We start from the raw sequence: 25977 nt of genomic DNA, 5'->3' as shown, positions 1-25977 counted from the left end.
CTTTATGCCCGCGTATCACAGATATAAAATGTGCTATTATAGGTTAGTAAGACATAAAATGTTTTACATTACTTGTATGTCAAATCAGCTTACGTTACTCGTTTCGAAATTCCTGCCTCAGCTACGCTTCGGCAGTAAACATCTCACTCGTTAACGTAAACCTTGATTTACCATACTCATATGTAAATAACTATTCCCCAATACACAAATCACAGTAACAACAATCCATTGGCGACAAATTTTCCACTTTCCAGGAAATTTGTCCGACAGGTCTTGCACGATTAGGGCGTTGTGCGCGGGTGCACCATCCTGTTGAAACCAACAGTTTCCAACTTTTGTTTTTTGTGTCGTAAATCGTTGTATTCGTAATAAAAAATGATACTCAATACAGTATGCACTTTTTTTCCGGGTCATATAAAAAATAAAGTTGATGATGATTTCTCCGAAACGAAACATTGCATGGAAAATTTCTTAACGCCGTCTTGTAGAGATCAAAAAGTAGATTTTGTATTTATTTTTAATAGTTTATGACAGAAGTGCGACAATTTTAATTTTATCAATCATGAAAAAGTCCATTCTTCTAGAAAATTTGTTTTAAAAAATTTCCGGTATACTGAGCCGGAATAATTCTTGTGAGAAAGTATCATTACCTTAAAACAAAATTTAGTACGAGCGGGTATTTTCAGTTCTGATTTTGTAACTACCCATTACAAATTTCCAGCACTAGTAATATGGGCCTCATCTGTCCAAATAATATTTCTGTAGAAGAATGGATCTCGTCGAAATTGTTGAAGATACCAATGAAAAAATTCGATTCTTCGCTAAAAATCAGTCAGCAACAGTTGTTCTTTACGTAGGTACGATATAAGGCCTGAATTTGTGTTTTTTGCACTATATACTGTAAGTAATGGCAAACGGTCACTAAATCATCCACATAAACATCTGTTCAGCTAGCTAAAAAAAAACTAAAACTACATCACAATTCTTGACTATGTTGACTATAAAATTTCCCAAAGCACATCCAGCATGTCCTATAACAAAAATCTCGATAAAGATTTAAATTTTGTTAATACGAGAAACAGCTAACGCTAACATAATCCTGGGCACGAAAAGAAAATGTATCATGAGAACTCTTATACCCCGCGCCGTAATTTGGGCTGATTATTTACACACGACATAAATTTATCGACAAAAATCAATGAATAAAGCTGTAAGAACGATGTGCACTCAGAGCCTATAACAAAGTACCACGCACGTGCGATCGATTGAAACAAATTCAAATTAAAAGAAAATAATCCTAACATTCTGTCATAACTGAGATTTTCTGTAATTGACGCACAAAACACAAACTGGTTTTGTTGTAATTTTAAATGCCAAAGTGACTTTTTGGTGGTGGATAACCTCACTTTATCGGGTATTTGAAAAATGCTAACCAAAAAGCTTAATTATAAAGCCCCGTTTTTCGTCTGCTACGCGTATTTATTTCCGTCTTTCAACTTTTCGATACTGTTTCTTTCTCACTCTGTTAACATTATCCAATCAAATACACTACAAAAGGCGGCCGGCTCGCCTTCTCGCGTAAGTTCAATATGCGTCTTCGATCAACTGACCCCTGTGTTTACAATAAATCAAAACAAAACAAGGCGATTATCCCTAGATATCCCGGATTCGGTTTCGATTTGGCGTGTTAGTTACTACGGTTTCAAGAACACCAACAGTTACTTCCTCCGAATCACTAATCAAATAATATTTGCGCCTCGGCTTCTCAAATGCTTCATAATTGGTCAAATCTCATAAAAATCGATTTATGAGGTTGACGTCTCTCTGGGTATTGATTGAAATATGCCTCAGATGTATAGTATCTGAATTGTTATTATGCTGATTAGAACACTACTCTATGTATAGAAAGCGATATTTTCGCATTTACGAGAAAAAATACATAATGTGACCGTGATGCTGTCTAGTACCACGGTCCGTATGTCTAGTACAACATTTGTAAACCGCCAACTACGATGATAATATGGTTATGGTTAAAGAAAAAAAAATGCGTTTTTGATTCAATCACAATAGAATAAAACGGTTTTACTACGATATGGACTTTCGGATTTTGAAATTTGTTTCTACCTCAAGACATTGGTATGATTGATATTTTATACCACATTTTTTGTTTCAGGTATATTTGCTGTCGAAGTTGAAAGTTGTCCTTCCTTTCTGGGAAATATGCCGTGTTTGTTATAGCTAAAACATTCGAAACCGTTCGCGAGCACTTGGAGAAAACCCGCTGGACCTAGCCCCTCCACCATTGTGAATCAATTTAAGAATGGTATCCAATTTATGAGCTATTTAGGAGCTTTTCATATCGCAAGCTTAAAATTTTAGAGCTCGCTTTAATCACTAGGAATCGAACATTTCTTATGGGGTGGCCGAGTCTACTTGGACTCAGCCGCCCCACTGATCAGAATTACTTTTTTCAAATTAAATTTTCTACTGGAATTACGAGCTATTTAAGAGCTTTAATTTACAAGTAATTTCGATTTTTGAGCGCCACTCTTAAAAGGGCAAATAGATGTAATCGATGGGGCGGCCAGCTCCACTTGGACGTAGCCCCTCCTCTGTTATCTTTTACTTATTACAAATTAATTTTTATGCATGAATTACGAGCTATTTAAGTGCTTTCATTTACAAGCAAATTCGATTTTTGAGCGCCACGCTTAAAAAGGCAAATAGATATAATCGATGGGTCGGCCAGTTCCACTTGTGACTGTGTCACAGCTTCCTAGTGCGTTTAGTACTTGTGTGCATCCAAGGAAAAGTCCTGAATCGACTACATATGAGTCTAATTCTGAAATCAGTGCTTTGTTGTATGTTACTCTAAAGATTTTCCTTTTAGTAAGGTTTTCTGTTAATATAATTGAGCAACTGCCGTCAGGATTGCGTATACCTCGGCTTGGAGCAAGTTTGCTTTTTATAATAATAATAATGGCCTTTATTCACATTCCGTTCAAAAAAAAACAGAATAAACTAAAATAATTTTGTCCTAGATTCTGAACCCCTGTCAATTGCTTCCGTACACTCCACAGCCGGTGCCCTCCGTAGTTTTTCAGCCATTTGTGTAATACACGATTCCATTCAGCTTTACCTTACTAGTATTATCCTGCCTACCATCCGTATCGAGCGGGGATTATCATCTTAAACAGTTTTTTTTTATCACAAACTGTTTTGGTTATCCTCTCAGTTATCCTACCGACGTATTTCATCAAAGATTAAGTGAATGCACCCTTGACGATTCCTCCTCTCCATTAACTCTCAGCCAGTACGTCCGTCTGAATGCCTCTGCCATAATTACCAGGTGTAGTGGCGGTCAGTTCATATAGTCTCCATAGCTACTGCCCGGGACGTTATCATTGTCCGCGTAATTCTAAGGCAAGCTGTACGCTGCAGCTTGATCAGTATCTGTATGTTCTTCTGGCTGAAGGTCTGATTCTACCACACCAGTGACGCATACGTAACGTAATAACTGGTATAATTATTTTAGTGTATATCCAGGGACCTTGTGACGTTGTTTTCGCTATTTTTTCCATTTGTAATTTGAAGTTAGGCGCTTGGCCGAACGTGATGCCCAAGTATTTACCTTCTCTCAGTACCTGTGCTCTACATTACAACGTCCTTTAGGTTTGTCGGCCCTTTTGTACGTGAGAAAAGCTAATGAGGTTTGTTTCTGTTGAATTAACAGACAAGCCCTCATCTTCGATGACTGAACTGTCTCCTCAAATCCCCTACGTACTACAATCACTATATCATCGGTAAAGGCAACACTGTGGTGTAGCCTGCATCATTTATTCTCCAGCATTTTGGCTTTCGATCCTTTTGGGGATCTTCTCAGGTTCCACTTGAGGATCGAGGCGTGTGCCCTTACGGTCTTCGTTTCGAAGAATCAAAATCTCGCCCCCCCCCCCACCTGGAGCTGCCCTCGCTAGCTCTGACCTCAAGCAGTTCACCGATACCATGGATTGCGCATGTGATCAGCAGCGCTCTCCCTTGTGGCGACATTCCGTAAATTGGGGAAAAGCGTCGACTATGTCAAGGATCCAGGCTTTGATTCGCCATATGTCCTCTTACCGAGAGCCTCATTTACTAGCTTCCGGTGCGCCGCTCCGGAGAGTTTTTTAGGCTCTTTAATATCGGTGCTCTCGGAGTAGTTTGTTGTGTTTTCTGTTTTTTCTTGGGCCATAAGAGTGCCACGAGTATGGGGGAAAGAAATGTCCACACGCGTCGAGCCCCCTGCACACGAGGCGACTTAATACTACGATGTGGCGCCCGGTGCTCCGAAGTTGGAGCCAGTAGTTGCTGATCATCTATTGAGCCACGCATCTACTTCGGCCCTCTAGGTTACGATACAAAAAGAAACGCTTCTGGATTCCGTAATAGATCAAAAGAAGAGATAAATTAGTCCGATTATAGCTACTGATGAGAAAACATTCAAGACTACCCCAAGTTTTCACTTTTTAGTTTTTACACAAACAAATGCACACAAAACTCACAGAGAGTACGTGCTGATGCAACTAACCGGTAGCTTAGAGGTAAGGCTACTGTGAAATGGACCTGGCCGCCCTCAACGATTGAATATTTGACATATTGAGGGTGGAGGTCCAAAATTAGGCTTACTTATTAAATGAAAACTTTTCAACAGCTCGTAATTCATGGACCTAGATTAATTTGTAATAAATAAAGAAAAGCAGATCAGGGGTACGCCAGAATAGACCTGGCCGCTCCCAGAATGACATCTATTTGCTCTTTTTAAGAGTGACGCTCTTAAATTGCAATTACTGGCCGCCCCATCGATTATATATATTTGCTCTTTTAAGGGTGGCGCTCAAAAATCGAATTTGCTTGTAAATGAAAGCTCTTAAATAGCTCGTAATTCATGCATAAAAATTAATTTGAAATAAGTAAACGATAACAGAGGAGGGGCTACGTCCAAGTGGAGCTGGCCGCCCCATAGATTATATCTATTTGCTCTTTTAAGGGTGGCGCTCAAAAATCGAAATTACTTGTAAATGAAAGCTCAAATAGCTCGTAATTCCAGTACAAAATTTAATTTGAAAAAACTAATTCTAATCAGTGGGGGGGCTGAGTCCAAGTAGACTCGGCCACCCCATAAGAAATGTTCGATTCCTAGTGATTAAAGCGAGCTCTAAAATTTTAAGCTTGCGATATGAAAAGCTCCTAAATAGCTCCTAAATTGGATACAATTCTTAAATTGATTCACAATGGTGGGGGGGCTAGGTCCAGCGGGGTCTTGGAGAACACTCTCGAAAGATTGTTGTTTGTTATTTAAGCAAATCGAATTGTGTTTCGAATTGGTTCCAACATCGATGCGTTCGTGTTATGTTATATAAATTGTGATAAATAATAATTATCTACTGTTATAAATTAATCTATTTCAAGACTGTTTAGATTTATTGTTAGTTAATTGTAAATAAATAAATCACGTATTTAAGTTTCTATAGTTGTGTATTTGTTCCTAAAAAACATAGAGTGAATTAAATTCGACTTAAAAACCGGCAATTCCTCACCATTTAATCGATGCTCTATCTTCCTTAGTTGCATCGGCAAGAACTCTCCGTTTATGGAGCTTATTAGCATATTATGTTTTGCCATTTTTATAAGCTTGCATCTGTCGACATTTATTTTATAAGATTCTTGTGGAAATGGTGCTGTAAAATCGATAGTGATCACATTCTCTGATAACACGTTTCTGTTGTATTTTTTTTCAGCATTGAATAAATAAGCAGTTAACCTCCATTGTAGTAATTACTTATTATAAATGATTTGGTTCTTCTGCCCGTAATTCTTAAAAAAAGAAAATGGGGCTCTGTGCGCGCAATCCAAAACGACACCGTCCCTTTTTCATCTCTCTCAAAAGCAAAAGATTATGTAGGTACTTTGCTTATGGGATTAGGATTACGTTGGCCACGAACTCTTCTAACGGGAATCAAGATCTCGGTTTCATTGTACGACTTAATCCGCTTTAGTAATGCCCCAGTTGTACTAACAATGAATTTAAATTAAATTAACATCAATCTAACACTTTCCAAGCACGCTTGTTGACATGAACGGACAATACAATTATAAATCCAGTTTATAACTATAATTGAAAAAAATGACGTGAGCTCTTTTAAAAACAATTATAAAACACGCAAATGGAAGCGAGTCCAATAACGAAATGTCATTTCGAAAGCGTATTCCAATCTATTTATATGTTATGGCTTCTACGAAATATCTAAAATGTTAGTAATTACTTATTAAACACTGTAGGGGTCATGACTTTAAAGACAGATAGATACATCAGGGTTAAATTCTTCATGACACTATCTGGTAGTACAAAATCAGTCTAAATATTTAATTGGACGATACACTCAGTGGGTCGTAATGTACCAGTTAAGTTTTATTGGTAAATATAAGAATGTGGGTCACATTACCAAATTATCGCCTTTTAAGTGACTTGTCTTTAAAATCACTTGAGTAACCTACTAGGTATGCCGACTGTTATCAAAATATTATTATTATCAAAATTATTGAAGTGCTAAAACACAAAAACCAAATTAGTAGATGCGAGGAAACGTTATCGGCACATGAAACACAAATAACGCTATCGAGTGTAATTACGTCATTGCATTAAAGCAGATAACCCGTTTGTTAATTTAGACGAATTTAGAATATCACCAGCTTTGCGTAGCGTCACGTAAAAAGCAAACAGCAATGTTTGCATTCGTAATTGCCATATAAAATGTAAAGCATGTAAGATTAGTTACATTGATGGAATGAATAATTCACAACAAAACTTTTTTGTCCAATACAATGTAACCTTGGTCAAGGTTAACGGGGTGTTGCTAAATGCTAATGAGCATTTTTGATACACGTTTAACTGGCCTGGCATGCATACATCATTTTAATATTAACATCGTTGTTTCAAGTTTCATTTGGAGAACTTCCATAAGGTAATTAACTTGTCATTTTAGAGGTTTCGAGTACTTAGGACACCTGCCTTCATGCCTATTAATTGTTTTGGCATGATCACAGATAAAATTTTATCTGTGCCATGATGGAAAGCACTGGTACAGAATCAATTTTGTCCGCAGTACCAGAGGATGTTTCCACCAAACTCTACGGCGAAAGTACAGACGATAAATGCTGCTGGCGCCTGTTTCCTTTTTCCGAAAATGTTCCACAAAGTTTTCTAAAGTTTCTGAATGTTCCACTCGCTTTCTGTTCGAAATTACAAATTCTTATACTTAAAATGGGCACAATTAGAGGAGAGCTCGGGGGAGCTAAGCATTCTCAAAAACCTAAATAGCCCCCCCCCCCCCCGCCATAATTCCAACATGATCACGCATTTACACAAAAGCACGTTTCAAAGCAAATATATTTTTTCTATTTCGGTGTCACAATGATGATTTTGTACAACTGTTTTCGGCCGAAAACAGTTGTACAAAGACAGTGATTATAGTCGTTTTTTTTTTGGTAACTCATCTCTTAAGTTGGTAGTTACTAGTTAGTACAAGTAGGTACTTCGTTGGGTACTTGCATGTTTGAACTTCAAAATGTCAGTCTTACTACGCTGCCAACCTAAAACTTAATGGCATAAAAAGTGTTCCCAACATAAAACATGTTAGTTCTAATGTTCCCTATAGTTTCTGATAATGATTTTTTTAATTAAATTAAAGCACCGAAATAGAAAAAATAGTATGAAAAACGCGTGTTACAATGCTTTATTGTAATACTCCTATCTTGCGGACACTCGTGGCTACGCTTCGCGTCGCCACTCGTGCCACAAGATAGTCGTATTACAATAGGTCGCATTGTAACACTTGTCTTTCAATATACTATTTTAATGCTCTACAAATATTTGCATCATTTAATTAATGTATAATGAGATGTTCACTGAAAATACAAACAACTGACGGAATAAACCTTTCTTTCCTTCTCTTAGATGTAAACAAACTTTTTTGACCACGAAAAATATAGCCGCTGCGCCGCACGAAAGTTTGCTTCAACGCGCAGATTTGCCCTTGATCGGATATTTATTAGTTCTCCTCTTTCCTAATCTAAGCCTATTCGCGATTCAGATTAACACTAAAGGGGCTGGGGTAATTTGTCGCGGTAAAAAACGTGCAACAACGGTTCCCTACCCGATAGCTCAGTTGTTGCAGGTCGAAGGACGAAGGCGGCTATGGTTACTTACTCTAGGGCGCCACAAGCTTTATAAATCGGAAAATCCTCCTAAGGTTGAAAAAGGGGAAATACAACAAAATAAGAACAAGTAAAAAGGTTTTCGCCCTATAGCGAGTAACTCAACGCATTTTCCATGCATTGATCAGTAGCTACTTCACAAAAGGCAATAGCTACCTGCGCTATGTTTGTCTTTCTATGGTTAAAATTTCAAAGCAATATCTCCATAAATAAGAAAGTTGGCATTGCGCAATCTTGCAATTAAAATATAGGGTGTTCCATAAACAAGTACGAGTATAAGTATAACCGCAAGTGCCATCCAATTGAAAATATTTCAGATAAATCCATTTTATTGTCGATCAACCGGCAAATCCGCGATGAGCGAGGGAACACTGCCGCTAACTGCGATGTGCAAATTTCTTTAGCTGACAGTGACATAAACCACCAAACAAAAAGGGTATAAAAGGCGTGTATCGGTAGCAAAAAGGCAGCAAGGCAGTCTGCTTCAGTTCCTCATAGCGAAGAAGACTCTCCCTACCTACGTTCTCCATAGCGTAGGTACCCATTTCCTACCACTCATCATAGCGTAGGTTCCAGAGTTCCTACTATTATTCCTCATAGCGTAGAACTCCATCACCTGGGATCATCTTCATTGACAGGTACATTTGACATAGAGTTGTCACAGTGTAAATAGCGTGACAGTTCTGCTGATGGAAAGATTATCAAAGAGTTTCCATGTCGTATTCGCGAGCAACAATTCATTTTTTGAGATTTGAAAAAAAAATGAAAAAATGAAAAATATATTTATTAATCCACTTTAAACGAACAAGACAGTACAGGATTAAGTATTACACTTATGTGATAGAACCAAATCATATTTAATGAAAACAAATACTTTAACAAAAAATCATTTATAGAATCCAGTACTGCCACTTTAATATCGCCTATAAAAACAATCTGGGACCAATAAATTCATTGTCCCAAGGTCGAAACCTGTTCGGAGCATTTTTTTACAATGATTCTATAATTTGTGAGCTTGGAGTGGAGTGGCTGGCCGGTCACACAACAAGAGCGATAACTTAACATGTCCCTGCAACTAATTTCAGACTAACTTATACAGGGTGATTCCTATAGTACCTGCCACCGTTTGGGAGCGTGTAGGTGGTGCGTAGGGGAGTATTTTGATATAGGACACTTGGGGTCGGAAATCTAAAATAAGGGCGCCAGAACCAAATTTATCTTCTGGAATTTCACGCCTGTATGTAGGCAACCCAACCGACCGACGTTTCGCGCGGAGCGATGCAGAGCGAGTTAGCGCGAGGAAGCGACATGGGAGGGAAGGAGGGAAAACGACAGTCAAAAGCAATAACGTTTACAAGTGTTCAACGTGGCCACCGTTGTTCTCAATGCACTTCCTACATCTAGCCAACTATTATTATACTATTGCCATAGTGTTTATTCACTTGATACGCGTCGTTGCAGACGGGATTTCGTGGGTTTAAACAAAATTCTGATCAAGTGTCAGCCACACATCGCCGCCTGAGATCGCTCCGTGTGCACCGCCGGCCGGTTGGGTTGCCTACCTACAGGCGCGAAATTCCAGAAGGTAAATTTGGCTCTGGCACCCTTATTTTAGATTTCCGACCCCAAGTGTCCTATATCAAAATACTCCCCTACGCACCACCTACACGCTCCCAAACGGTGGCAGGTACTATAGGAATCACCCTGTATATACCAACATATTAGAAATTTATAATAAAAAATATAATAAAATAATAAGACTAATTTACTAACATACATTATCAAAGAACCTGCTAACGTCATTTTCTAGTAGGAAACTCTTCAAATCTCTCAGATATTTATTTCTATTCCTTATTTCTTGTATTTCTCTAGGCAAATAATTAAAAAATGTTGGGGCTAAATATAAGTAAAACTTTTTGAATGTCGTCGAATTTGGTCTGGGGATTGGTGCATTAATATTTCTAAGAACTCGTGGTTTAGTCAAGCTAAATTCATTTCCACTTCTCACAAAAAATATCTTAAGGACTTTAAAAATGTATAAATTTCGTATTGGTAAAACTTTTGTAAATTTAAATAGCCCATCCGTGTGTTCGAAGCGTTGCCTATTGCATATAATTCTAATAAAGCATTTCTGAAGTATAATTAAAGGTTTTATATTTGTGTAATAGCATCCTCCCCATATCGCCAAACCATAATTCGAGCTTTGAGTTAACTAAAGCGTAATAAATGGTCCGCATCAAGTCTGTGTTACATAGGGGTTTCAACATGTACATAATTCTAATATACTTAATTAACTTAGATTTTACAAAGTCTATATGCTGTTTCCAACTTAAACTGGAATCTACATTTAAGCCTTTTTACTTTTATTTGTTACTCAGTTGTAAACGTTGATTAACAAGACAAAACGCAAACGGGTAAACGTCATGTTTAAACGCTACTGACTTGTAAAACTGACAGCAGACCTGTAAAAATTTTACAAGTTAGTAATCTAGTAATTTCATTGGCCAGAATTAATGCGAAGTCTCTGTTACATGGATCACATGATATTTTAGACATTTCTTCAAGATCAATTTAAGAACTAATTATTTACGTTTACAAATGAGTAACAAATAAAATATTGTACATTATACGCCAGGTAATAGTTTTTACTGGCTCTAGGAGATGACAAGCTCGCCTAACGGCTCGCTAGTCAACTTCTCCTATCGCCAGTAAAAACTCACTTACCTAGCTAATAATGTAAAATACTATAACTTGCCCCACCTCGGGGCACAAACATTCGTGGGACGTACAGTTTATTTCATGATACTTTAGAGGAGATGTAAAAGTATATTGCCTTTGTAAGGTAAAAATCATGTACTTGGTTTTGGGACTCATGCTCATAAAATTATCAGCTTTGTAAAACAAGGCTGTATCGTCAGCATATGCCACCCAGTTTCCTTTGAAGTTTCCATTGCACAAACTGTTGACATAAATCAAGAAGAGTGGGCCAGAGAGTACCGAACCTTGCGGTATACCATGTGGCAGTGCCGCCGGTTCGCTGATCTGCCCCTCGACCTTGGTTGATTGGGAGCGACCAGTGAGATAGGAAGTGAACCACTGGTAGGCAACACCGCGCACGCCTGCCTTGTCCAGCCGCGACATAAGCACCGAGTGGTCCACCGTGTCGAACGCTTTCATAACATCTACAAAAAGCCCTGCACAGTACATGCCCTCGTTAATACCATTATATACTTGCTCCATATATGTTAATAATGCATCTTCCGTGCTTAATTTGTTTCTGAATCCAAATTGGCGGGAACTAAAATAATTTTGATTTCCTAGGAATTTTACAAGCCTTACTTTAATAATTTTTTCTAGGATCTTTGAAAATATTGACAACAAAGCTATCGGTCTATAATTGTTAGGTGATAAACGGTCTGCTTTCTTGTATAGGGGGATCACAATAGCATGTTTAAAGTCGGCCGGGAATTCCCCGGAGCTTATGCTTTTGTTAAATAGATATTCGAGGTGGTCTAAAATACTTTCCTTGATATTCTTTACTAATACTGGGGTGATATTATCATATCCTGGAGCTTTACGGTTATCGAGAGAATTTATTATTTGTTTTATTTCAGCCTTATCGGTAGGATAAAGAAATAGAGAGTGTCTATTTTGGTTATGCAAAAAACTATTTTGCAACAATTTTTCTATATCGCCGTTCATGTCTGTCTTATCTTTGACAATATTTTGTCTTAGATCATCTGCTATCGTACAGAAGAAGTTATTCAGTGAACACGCTACTTGTTTTGGACAATTGATTATTGAATTATCATTATCTCTGAGATTTATTGTAATATTTTTCTTAACATTTTCACCTGTTAGTTCTTTTACAGTACGCCATTGACGTTTGGGATCGTTTTTATTACACTCAAACATGGTTTTATAAAACAGGGTTTTTGTTTCTTTTATTTTACTTGCAACATTGTTCCTAAAAATGTTGTATTCAGATATCAACACATTATTATTTGGCGATTTAAAAACCCTTTTGTACAAGGAGTTTTTCTTACTCACCATATTTAGTAATTCTTCGTTCATCCAAGGTTTTCACCCTTACCGACTCCATTATCGTCTGCAACTCTCAAACGTTGCTGCCAAAAGAGGGTACCCTGGGACTTGCCGCCGCGGCCAGCCTTTCCAATGCCCTACTTGTAAATTGGACTATGCCAAGTTTACAAGATCACAGACAATTTCATATACAGCATGCTAGAGATAATAGTCCAGTCATATTAGTGTTTCACCTCGGAATGGAAGATAATGAGCTATAAACTTCTGTAAACCTTTATTTTGTCATTCTGAAAGTTGTCTCAAAAGCCACATAAAATCTCGTGTCCGCGTCTTAAGATATTCAAGGTCAAAGGTCTCAAAAATCGTTTTTTTGCAAATATCTCGTTTCCTATGGTTTTAATGCCATTTGTACCTATTATAAAAAGTGTAGGGAATAAAATTATCTACAACTTTTACCCCAAACATTTTTCTATATACTCAACGGTTTTTGAGATAACAAACGGGGAGCGCGCGGCGCATAGTGGATTACAGTGTAATTCAAGGTCAACCGTAAGTCCAAGTAGGTAATACGCCGTATAAAGATTATAAATCGTTAAAAAATATATAATTATAAATAATTTTCATTGTTTATTAATTAATCATGATAATATTGTGATGTTCTATTGCATTGCATTCATTTACTTGCAGTTTTTAAGTTCCAATTTTTCAAATCTTATAATTAGTAATATTTGAGTATTAATTTTCTTCTTCATCATCATCACCGTCGAAAATTTGCAATTCAATACTATTATCGTTGTCCAAGGACATTTGTTTCCAGATCTTCCAGAATTTCGGGGTCAAATGCACTGTCTTCATCGAGATCACTTTGATAGGGTGAAGCATTAAGGCACGCTGCTTGTACATTACATTGGCCGCAAGCTATAGAACATTGCAACCCCGATTTCCTGCATCCACAGCGTGAACTTGTACCATTCTTGCAGTTGCAAAATATTGTGTTAAGCAATTCATCTGGACTTCCGGTTGACCTTGAACTACACGGTAAACCACTAAACGCCGCGCGATCACCGTCCTTTTTCTCAAAAACCGTTGAGTATATACAAAAATGTTTGAGGTAAAAGTTGTAGATAATTTTATTCCCTACACTTTTTATAATAAGTATAAATGGCATTAAAACCATAGGAAATGAGATATTTGCAAAAAACGATTTTTGAGACCTTTGACCTTGAATATCTTAAGACGCGGACACGAGATTTTATGTGACTTTTGAGACAACTTTCAGAATGACAAAATAAAGGTTTGCAGCTTATTATCTCTCATTCCGAGGTTGGCCTTATTTTTTGCCTTAAATGACTGGACTATAAGTCTAAATATTGAATCACGAATCGTTTCCATTTTTTTGTATATCACGCACAGCAAACTTCTTTTCAAATATGTTAAAAAAAACGCACGCATTGCAATTTAAAAACAAGAGTTACATCGATTTGCGGTTAAACAGGAAGTGACACCGGAAGTTTCAATATGCGATCGGATATGATCGTAAAGTCATACTTAAAATTATATTATGACACATTTTTTGTAGCTCGCCAAATAAAAGAGATATTGATGTGACCCTCTTTCACGAACTTATAAATTAAGATGGACTTTTAATGCTGAATTGACAAATGACACCTACACGGGGGCAGCCATGATGTGCACTCACTTGGCGCGAAATTCAAATCAACTAATAAACAACCATTAACCTCAGGTTTTCTAACCTTGGTATGCACCGACAAAATTAAGCGGAGCTTAGTTTAAGCGTTGCTTAAAATCCATGGCAACCATTGTCTCAATAATCGTTGCCATGAATTATAAGCTACGCTAAGCCTCGCTTAGATTTGCTCGATCAATGAATTTTTTCGCCGCGTGTAGTGACGTCACTGGCGGACCCAGACGCACCGCATGCTTTGATTTTTCGATTTGTGCACCACTTTCATTTGTATTTTATATTATGTAAGATTTTAAGAGCTCCTGGAAATTTTTGTTGCAATACACTTATACACACAGTTATAACGCTAATGCAAAAACGTTGACAACTTAGCAAATTATAACTGTCAATTATGACAAGCAGGTCCGTTGGTGACGTCACATATGAATTAAACACGGGCAACATTACAAGTATAGGGATCGAGCAATCCTTATATTATATAGCATCCTTGGGTACATACGGCCATAAATAAATTACTGTGACACATGTCATTTTCCAAGGCTGCAATAGTTTCAAAACTTGAGCAATAGGAAAATTCTCCTAGAAAATAACTAAAACGTGCACATCATGGCCGCGCCCATGCTAGGCCCATTTCTACCTCTATGCAACTGTTTGATCAGCATTCAGCAGTCTATCTTTATTTATAAGCTCGTGCCCTCTCTCGAACCCATCCAGAAACTTTTCTAGTAACCCTCTTGATATGAATTTATAGTTTATACCCAGTGGGGATAGTTCAGATTCGCACTGCACTTCACAATAAACTGCCCCTTTTGATATCTATTTCTAAAGATTTAAAGCAAAATAACTAAATAGCCAAGTTTGAAGTTTGATCAGATTGAGTTTTATAATCAAGTATCATGAATCTACTAGCAAGCAAAACCAATAAAAACACTAAACACATTTTGTGCTTAAGTAATTATTATTGTCACTAAATTATTGTTTTTGATAGATGATTGTAGTGTAGCACAACCCTAATGGTCGTTTATATTGTATTATATCGCCGTTTTAGCTGTCACGGATGATAAATGAACCAAAATCTACATTACTCGGAAGGAAATCGCGTTCGTAATTATCAATCAATCCCGTGACCAGTTTTTGTTATTCGCCGAAATTTAACTAATCGTCTATCGCTATGACATTCGTTGTCTCACTTTTTGTATGATATCCTGTAACTTCCGCCGCCGTCAATGTAATACTAATTCTGTTAGCCATGTAATTATTAAATTTAGAAATGTTCAATTTCGTCAAAAATTTTTTTTCCTATGTAATTGTAGACAACATTTATAGCAACTGTTTAAAAAATGAATACAGGGTACTTAAAATACACAAGTTGGAAAGTGCTCTATGCGCTGGCGCGTTTTTGTGTAACGGAACGAGGTTTTATTAGCAAACGCATTTTATGCTACAGTTTCATTATGAAGGAAACTTTCTGTGCTGAATTATAATCTGCATGCAAAGAATTGTGACACAAAGCTAATACTTCAAACCCATGATACTAAGTTGTAGTAGCATGCTTCAAACTTCAAACCCAAGCATCATACGATGATTCCTTCGAGAGTCATACTTTAAAAACCTTTGCAGCCGACCGACCGACCGAACAGCCAAAGCAAGAACGATCAATCCCTTGGAGAAATTCTCTGCAATATTCTATTTTCCTCTTGTAGGTACACTCCTTGAACACTTCCTTGTCACATCGCCAGTAGATATGTTTCGTCCACACGTGCCAATCGTGCCAGATGATTCCTTTTTTATTTTATTTTATTTTATTATCCCTCTCTTGTTTTGGGCCCTCAACAGGCATGCGCCCAATTACAGAGTGACCCGCATACTGCTATTTAGAGGTGCCTCTGCAGAAGGTCTTAAGATGGTCTATACTACTCCGGTATTTACCTTACGAATTAGGAAAACTGCAGGAAAACCTAATTCGGAGTAGCCGGTAGAATGCTTGGAACTGGTCTAAGGTAATTTCCATCTCCGCCACAGATGAAAAATTCACCTCAACCCAGGTTCGAACACCCGACCTCCGGATTTATAACCCAATACTCTTTTCCGATACCGATTTCGAGACATTCGGACTTACCAATTTTGACAACGCCATTGGTTATGTCTCTTGTAGTTGAATCGCTCTTTGTGAGTACTCTCCCCTGACTCTTCAGGTATGACGAGCCAAGGAGGAAGACCGGTGAGTGTAAATTAATTCCTTTCGTTGAAATCTTAGAAGTACCATGGCGCATATAACAAGTTTCTAACACAACCCCATCACCAACCACTCTCTGATCTTGAGAAGGAGTTGCGGGTTTATAGTATAGAAATAAATTTCTTCCGACGAGACCATTCATTACAATTAGAATGGTTGAACGTGTTTACCCTTCCCTTCCCATTTGCAAAAGTTTTACTTACCACCACTAGAGGCATGCGTAAAATCAATGACAATGACAATCATTGGTCGTTGTATGTAAAAGTTAACCAGTATGTACGTATTAAATTTGAAGGCTGCGTATACACACCTTCAAGGTGTAGAGTGAGATAGACTACCTATTGCAAAAAATTCCGGACGGACGGACAAAACGCGAACAATAGCACATTTTTTTAAATATTAAAATAATGTTTTAAAAATAATTTTAAAATGCTCAAAAGTTCAACTGATGATTAAGGCTCGATCCTCTTTAATAAAATTGATATCATTGTTATTGCAAATAGACCTAGACCACCAACAATACAGATTCCAGTTTTACATAGCTTGTTAATTTATTGTTAGACCATGATAATACAATACAGGGCCGTGTTCTTAAATATGATGTGCGTGGAAGGGGCTAAGTGTTTGACTTATCTTATGACTAAACGTTTATATGAACATCGGTCCGTAAAAGCTTCGTTACCGATCTACAGGGTGTTATAATTTTAGGATTTTTTAAGTTTTTCTTTATATTTCCTGCGGTTTTTGAGATATTTAGCTCAAATTTACAATATAAGTGACTCTGAAGGGCTTACATAATTGATCGTGTCAATGGTAGTGAGAATCCACAGGATGGTGATTTTTAGGCGTCATGTTCCATTTTCACCCCTTCAATTTTTTTTCAGTGCGCCGTTGGTAGATTGTAAAATAAGAAATCAATTCTCTACTTTATTTTGAAACTTTTTGCTCTCTTGTAATTTTTTCGTATTTGCGACCGTTATCGAAAAAAAAATAAAAATAATAATCACATAGGTGTAGTTAGATTTTTAATGTGTTAATTTTTCTGTCAATTCTTGTTCATATTTTCTTAATTTTTTGTATAGTATGCTGCTCTTATTTTGTCCTATAATTGCTTTTATTTCAGACATTTAACGAAACTCCTTTGCAATGACTTTTGGAAGTTTCCTGGTAAATGGAAAATACGTCCTATAGGTATTCTGGCGTTGTGCGCAGGTGCACCATCCCGTTGAAACCAACAGTCTTCAGCATATGTTTTTTTATGTGTGGTACATGGTTGTATTCATAATAAAAAATGCTACTCAATGCAGTATGTTTTTTTTACGGACCATATAAAAAAAATAAAGTTAATGATGATTTCTCCGAAATTAAAAATCTCTCAACGGTGTTGGTTTTTAAAAAAGACGTAGAATTTTATGTCGGATTAGAATTTGGAACCAAATACAAGTTATTATATTTTTAAAAAATGTAATTTCATATTATAAAAAATAAAGTTGATGAAGATTTCTCCGGAACGAAACGTTGTATTTCTATACAATGTTTCGTTCCGGAGAAAAAACCTCTCAACACTGTCTTGTAGAGCTCAAAAAGTGGCAATGAGAAAATGTTTAAAAAAATTTTTTTTGTATCTGCAAATAACAGAAGAAAATAAAAACGAAATCGGCAAATTACGGTTTTTCTGGCACATCTTCGGAAGTAATTGGAATTTTCTGGTTTTCTTTAAAGCATGATAATAAATTAATAACCCTTTAATTGCGAATCTTTTCTCTATTTTGACCATCGTCTATGGTTTCGGAGTCAATGATAGACATAGGACACAGTGTATGTATATGGTAAGTTTTTCCTCCTTAATAGTGGAACAGTGCAGCTTACGCCCCTCCAAACGGGAAGTGAAATGCTATTTCTTTAAAAGGTAGTAGAAAAAAACATTTTACATCGATTCTTCTTTTAGAGCAAGTCACAAATTTCAAAAGCCTACCTATAAAACTTTTAACTCAAGCCTAAAAAACCACTGCTCTTTGACTGAAGGCGGTCAGACATTGTTATGGAAGATCAATAGTTTAAGAAACGGAAGCGCTAGAAAAGTTTTACATTTACATATAAATACTTACAAGTGCAGGCCATAACACTTGAGCCTGTGACGTTGCGAAAGGATCGGTGCGATCGCCCCAGGACAATCCTTGTTCAACAAGAAATAGGTGAAAAAGGCCTTCTTTGTACACACTGATCCATTCTCTTCTATGCCATTCCACATCGTCATATTCAACCAAAACCTGCAAATACGAAAAATGATAGAAAAGGTCAACATACATCGAGGTTTACAGTCTAGCTAGAACACTCCTTAAACATCATGAGCGTGACCTTCATTGAATCGAACGGCGCGGCGCGGCGTTCACGTTTCTTACGCAACATTATGGCGATAAGAAAAGAATGCCCAGTCCGTTAGCGGTTAGGGAATAAGATCTTTATTACTTTCAGAAATAATTGCGCAATTATAAAACATCGCGTGCTTAAATATTTTGCGTGTAAAATCTGATCGATGCGAGCCGGGTTACTTCCATGAATAAACGTGCACACACAATCTTAGTCCCAAAGAAGAATGCCCGAAATAGGTACTACCTACAACTATATTCTGTTTAAATTGGAGTCGACCAAACAATGAAAAATGGGAGAGGTAATTAAATGCATATTTATTCGTTCACGGTTGACTGTCCTCAGCTTATCGAATATGGTAGCGAACCTTGAACGTTCGTAATTTGTACAACCATTGATCCTCACTTGGCAGCCACTTTTCTCAATTTGATAATCGTAAATTAGACGATGGCGACGAAGTGGGAGATAATTTGGTGGTGACCTTGATTTGCGCCGCGTCTCTTTTACAAAAACGAACGTGGGTTTGATCGATTTTCTAAATTAGAGATGCCGCTCAGGTTTTCCCATTTCTAATTACGTATTCCATTCGTAAACTTCAACCACGCCATGATTATGCAAGGGTAATGCAACGTGAATAAATTCTTATCTACATTTACATATGTCAATAGTCTGGAATGATTTCATTAAAAGAAACATCGAGAACCAATTACATGCTTCAGAGAGACTGAAAGTTAATCTTTCTATAGAATAAACAATGCGTAATCCCAAATAGCAATTTAATGCTAATTTCGGAATTATTTTTAGATGTATTTCTTACTTTCCAATTTTGCGGTCGTAATTTGTACATTGCAGAATCTGACAGGTCACAGGTACTGAAAATTCTGCTCTCTATGAACAAGAACAACGGAGAAAGATCTCGCCAAAAAGCGTCCTCCCTTGATGTTTTGGCAATTGCCATTACACAACTGAATGCGTATCTAATTATATGCATATCATTTACTATGTATTAATAATAATAATAATAATAATAATAATAATAATAATAATAATAATAAATGATTTTTGTTTTGGTTTGTTTTCCTCTTTCCTGATAGCGTTGGCTTATTGTGCCCATGTGTGATTTTTTTTTTTTTTTAGGACCCTACATAACTTCACCAGACACAGACACAGACACTGATCGTTACTTGATTTTAATCCGTGCGATTAGTTAACCAGGCTAGACCTGAGTTCTCACAAGAAACACCGACCATAATAATAATAATAATAATAATAAGGCTCCGGGAATCGATCATATACACAACTACTGGTATAAACAATTCACATCACTACACCAACAACTAACGAAACATATTAACCAAATAATCCAGGAACCGCATACACTACCAAATTTTCTAACACAAGGTAAAACATACATTATACCAAAAAATGAGAACACCCTAGATCCGGCAAACTATAGACCAATCACTTGTCTACCAACATTATACAAGATTATATCATCACTTATTACACTCAAAATAGACAAACACATATCACATCACAACATTTTGACAGAGGAACAGAAGGGGTGCAGGAAGAATAGTCAGGGTTGCAAAGAACAGGTAATAATAGACAGTACAGTTATGAAATATGCAGAAACACATAGAAGGAATATAATAACATGCTACATTGATTACCAAAAAGCGTTTGACTCGATACCGCACAGTTGGTTACTCAAAATTCTTGAAATCTACAAAATAGACCATGTCATACAAAACTTTCTGCGAATAACGATGAAAACATGGAGAACAACGCTACACCTGACAACAGAACAAGGACAAATACAAACGAACACGATCAAAATCAGTAGGGAATATTTCAGGGTGATTCCCTCAGTGCACTCTGGTTTTGCTTATGTCTCAACCCACTTTCAAACAGCCTCAACGTTGACAACGCTTTACTTGGTTTTAAAATTAAACACCAAAACAAAATACAACATATTATTAATCATCTATTGTACATGGATGACATTAAACTGTATGCACAAAATCTCACACAAATGAAAGCGCTTTTAAAGACCACGGAAGGATTTACAAACGACACTGGTATGCAATTCGGTATAAATAAATGTAAGATGCTTCACGTAGAAAAGGGAAAACACAAACAATACGATGTAACCGAAACGCTTAATAATGAGATACTAAGAAACATGGAACCACATGAGACATATAAATACCTAGGGTTTGAGCAAAACACAAGTATAAATCATTCATATTTTAAAACACAGCTCAAAAAGAATTATCGGCACAGATTAAACAACATCCTCAAATCCAGGTTGAACTCTAAAAACACTTCTAAGGCTATAAACACCTACGCCATACCACTCCTTACCTACTCATTCGGCATCATTAAGTGGTCAAACACTGACCTAAAGGAACTGAACCGAATAACAAGAACGAGATTGACGCAACACAGAAAACTTCATCCAAATTCATCTATAGAAAGGCAGACGATCAGCAGAAAAGAAGGTGGGAGGGGACTCGTTGACATTGAGACACTTCACCACACGCTAATACAGAACCTAAGGACATACTTTTACAGAAAACAGACACCCATTCATCAAGCCATAATTAAAATAGACCAAAACTTCACACCGCTCAACCTAACACAAGAAAACGTAGACGAGACACTTGACATAACAACGTCAGAACAAAAAAAGATCAAGTGGTCAGAAAAAATACTGCACGGTCAACACTTTGCACTAGTACAAGACATTCATATTGACAAAACACTAACGTACTCCTGGTTAACAGCGGGGAAATTATTTCCCGAAACAGAAGCCTTTATTATGGCAATACAAGACAGAGTAATAGCAACAAGAAATTACAGAAAGTACATCATAAAAGAACTTATCGACACAGATAAATGTAGAAAATGCCATGCATATCAAGAAACAATTGAACATATTACAGGAGGGTGTAAAGTAATTGCAGGCACCGACTACACGAATAGAGACAACACAGCAGCAAAAATCATACACCAAGAACTCGCACTAAAACACCAACTGATTCAAACACGCACACCATACTACAAGTATACACCGTTAAACATACTACATAGAAAACAACGAATACAAATTATACTGGGACAGGACATTACATACGGACAAGACAATCGCACATAACAGACCGGACATTACACTAATTAATAAAACCGCACACACAACACAGTTAATAGACATAGCCATCCCAAACGACGCTAATCTCATACACAAAGAGCAAGAAAAGATCATAAAGTATACTCCACTAGCAATAGAACTCAAAGAACTCTGGAAGCAAGAACAAGTAACAATAGTACCGGTCCTACTCTCAGTCACAGGACTCACAACAAAAACATTTACACATTACTTACAAGCACTACAGCTCAGCACACATATACACACAAACATACAGAAGGCCATATTACTAAACACGGCAAATATGGTCAGAAAGTTTCTCAACCAATGACACTAAAAGCCACACATTACCACATGATGACTTGGTTAAGACCCGTCTCATGTGAAGCATACCACCATGAGTGAGTAAAAAACGACGATAATAATAATAATAATAATAATATATTTACCCAACAGCATAAGACCAATAACAGGGCAAAACCTTCATAAGCTATAACATGCTAACCATAATGCTTAAGAATGTATTAATTAGACATTGAAATATAAAGTCTAAGCCATTGTTTATACAGGAAATTTTACTAAAATGTTTTCGAAATTTTTTTTGGAATGTCACCACGAACGTTGCCGAATGCGGATTTAATTAATTTAGGACTTATTTTAAAACGGAAAGCGTTGAGAACGGTCTCAAAAATTCGAGAAGAGCTTTAAAATCGGTTTCGGGAACGTTAAAGATTGATTACTCAATTCTTGCAGGGAGAAAGAATTTTAAAAACAACTCCGTTTGCCGTAATGTTGGTTGCCTATACTTATATACCCATCTATTATTACTATATTACTATTATTACCGCAGACTTATTATTTGTGCGTGAGGGTGTCCTCTACTGCACAGGCTTGCCTTAGAGGTCCTAAGTTTTTTGTCTAGTATAGCAAAAAATTTATTAGTTAGTTTGTCAATTAGATGGTTCATTACTGTTAATTTTATTTGGTGTGAATTCAACTACTCTGCTGCTGTACTTGAGCAAAAATAAAAAAAATTCTTATTCTTATTCTTATATGCCTAGACATGGTTTTACCACCCGCACGTTAGTACGGAACAGCCACAATATTAACATTAATTAATATGACAGTCAGATTTTTTCTTATAAGAAGTTGCATGCATAAAATTAGGCACCCTTCAGAAGAGATTTTATCTTTTAAAGGTAGACATAGGGAAAAACAATATCAGTGTATAACACTTTCTTCGAATACGTGACACAAAACTTCTTCTTAACTTGTACTCGACTATTAAATTTAACATGTAGTTAAAATCCCTTAATTCACTACCAAACGTTCTTCAATAAACTTATAATTACACAGACTGACTGTCTTTAGTACATCCGAAAAGCACGGCTCCAACACACTTATTGGAGCCATTGGGTCCGATTCTACCTAACGGTCAAAACACAGCCGGCGGTGGCGGAGGAAAGGCCAAAGGCGAACGGCAAAAAGCCACGGTGCACGTTAAACATTTCCTCTTCTATGTAACACCTTTCCCCCTCCTGTCTCATCTCCGATTCCATTTCCTAATTTTAAAATAAACAAAATTCACCTGTTTACCTGTTTACAAAAGTAGTTAAACTTTAGCGATAAGCGCAACTCTTATCGTAAAGACAGACAATCTTAAAATTAAATAAACTTTTCCAAACACCTAATACAATTCTAACACGTCTATTATCTTTCCTTAGCGTAACTTTCCAAGAAAATGAACAAGTTTTTTTTTTAACTTTTCCTATGTACCTATCCATATTGATAGCATCTTTACAAAAAGAGTGAAATTGTTGACTTTATTGAATTTTATGCAATACTAAAATTTTAATTTTTCGATTCCACTTTTTTCGTTTAAATTGAATGACGGTAGAATAGTTTTATTTGACCAACATCATGTTCTCCACCGTGTACATGTTTTCTTAGATAAATCGTTGATCTTCAGTCGAGGTTCGCTACATGAAAAGCTGGCACGATAAGTGTAAGAAGAACGCGAAGGAAAAATATTTGTGATCATTCTTTTTATTTTCTACAAAAAAGTTTGAAAACCCCGAAATGTATGCATGCGCATTACTTCAGAACGATTGCACCAAAGTAGATAATTCTTTTTTGTTGTGTTTCGTATTATCAGAAGGTTTCTATTTTCCAAAAAATTGTATGGAAAGACGAAATCTTTTTTAATTCTTTTCCACAAGTTTAAGTCACTATATAACTAATAGATGGCGCCAAAACTAGATTTATTTTTTTTAATTTTTTTATTTTGCCTTTATTTTTTAGTGGGCGGAGTTTCAACAAAGGCTGCTCTACCAACCAACCCAACCCACTATACATTTACAAATATCCATGCCCGAACCCGGATTCGAACCAGGGAACCTTAGCACCACAGTTCAGCTAACTGCACCACACGGACCGGCTACTACCGCTCTAGAAGAATCCTTAAAAGAATAATAATTACATGGATACAAAGTGTATAATGTGTATGAATTTTGTGGAAAAATGAACTAGTTATAGACCTCTAGTGTATTCTAAGGAAAAAACATTAATTAATCAATCAATTAATTAATTCATTATTTAATGAAACAGACCCTATACCTACCGATGATTGAGAAATCATATGCAACAATGTTTCGAGTTTTGTTCCTATACAGAAAAAGTGCATTCAATTTAATGAACTTTTGACCATTTTTATAAAGGCCCAACTATGAATTTCAGTCGCGTCTCTTGATCCCAATTTTCAAAAACATTTGTATTGGATTCGATGATATTTTCATGTTAAAAAATTCCGGGGTACCAAATTTGGTTGATACCAAAATCTTTCTTGACACCCCCGTTTAAAGGTGCACAATCTATTTTTTATTATACATAATACACTGAAATACACTGAAAATTGAGTGTCAAGGACAAAGGTGCAGTTTCAGAGGCTTGTGCCAGTCCGTTGTTTGATGAATGGTCAGTGTACTAGCAGCACTTGAATCCCGCTTGAAGACACCTTTTTAAGATAATTTGCCATCACTTTGCCTTGGCAGTTGAAAAACAAATTTCTGCCAACTGACTTTCTTTTGTTAGGTCATTTATGATTTATGAATCACTTTGTACCCAACCATAAATATACACAAACGAAAAAGGTTACAACTCGGTATAATTACCATAAATGTTGACATTTCGAATTTCACATAAATAAATTTGCGTGATCGATCAACATAACCGGAAGTTGAAGGCCATTTCATAAACATAATTAGTTCGATTAGTGTTCGTGACAGGTCATACTTTTAATGCAAACGACTCCAGTGACTATAGCTACTAGTCGATGAACTTTGGAAAACACGCCGGAAGCATCTACTTAACTGACAATAAATAAACATTGATAGTAATACTTATCTACAAAGTAATGGCATTTATATTTAGACGGTAAACCTACGAGCAATTATTTCCACTTTTGGGTACCGTTGAGTCATAACGTGTAATTATTTCATTTATTATTCTGAGAACTGGTTTGCATGAAAGAAGGAACCGTTTTTTATTGCATAATTAGATCGTTTACATTGAAGTGTCGTATTTTCGGTGTTAAATTGCACAGGATACATAAATGACCTTCAACGCGTGAGACATGCAGACGCCAATCGCCTATAAAAAATTTATGTATGACACGCTCTAAAATAAATGGAGAAGTACCGAAACTAAAAATATTTTGATCGCCGTTGGTCCTTGCCAAGAAAAACAAGCAGAAGCGTTCGTTTTCGTATCTTGGCAACGGCGACGACGCTATTATTCGGACATGAGAAATTGTTTTTATACCGTGAGTAATGGCAGCACTTTTTATCGCTTCGTTCCCAAACGTTATTATAATTCCACCAGTGCAAAAATACACAAAAAATTCGTCTGAGTTTGGCATACGTAAATCGCTAGGCTTTAAATTACGTCATTCGAAAAATGAGATTCCTTGAAGGTTGAAATAACAAAAGCGATAAGGAATGGATTGATATATCCCCTTTAAACGTAAACGACAACATCCAGGTAGTACATCTATTTGTAAACAGAGGAATTAACATAATTACGGACGCAAACCGAAGCTTCAGCGGAATAGAGGCCGCTAGAAGCCGGCGACGACACCGAATTCATGATGGCTTCCCGCACGAAACTCCGCCCTCACGCGACCCACTCTACCCCTTCCAATGTTAACACGTGCGTCTCTGC

At 36.7% G+C, this 25977-nt stretch overlaps 1 protein-coding gene across 1 annotated transcript in view; it reads right to left on the bottom strand.

The window, feature by feature from the left end:
• The window catches only part of LOC116159505 (probable JmjC domain-containing histone demethylation protein 2C), a 57087-nt gene extending 38547 nt beyond the window's left edge, over window positions 1-18540 (bottom strand). Inside the window, exon 1 of the mRNA XM_031472484.1 lies at window positions 18347-18540. The gene's annotated coding sequence lies outside the window, so the exon portion shown is untranslated. The remainder of the gene's footprint in view (window positions 1-18346) is intronic.
• Between the last annotated feature and the right edge of the window lie 7437 nt (window positions 18541-25977).

The sequence above is a fragment of the Photinus pyralis genome, unplaced genomic scaffold (assembly GCF_008802855.1).
Source record: "Photinus pyralis isolate 1611_PpyrPB1 unplaced genomic scaffold, Ppyr1.3 Ppyr1.4_LG1, whole genome shotgun sequence".
NCBI lineage: Eukaryota > Metazoa > Arthropoda > Insecta > Coleoptera > Lampyridae > Photinus > Photinus pyralis.
The sequence above is the reverse complement of the archived record's forward strand: the minus strand, read 5'-3'. Positions and strand labels throughout refer to the sequence as shown.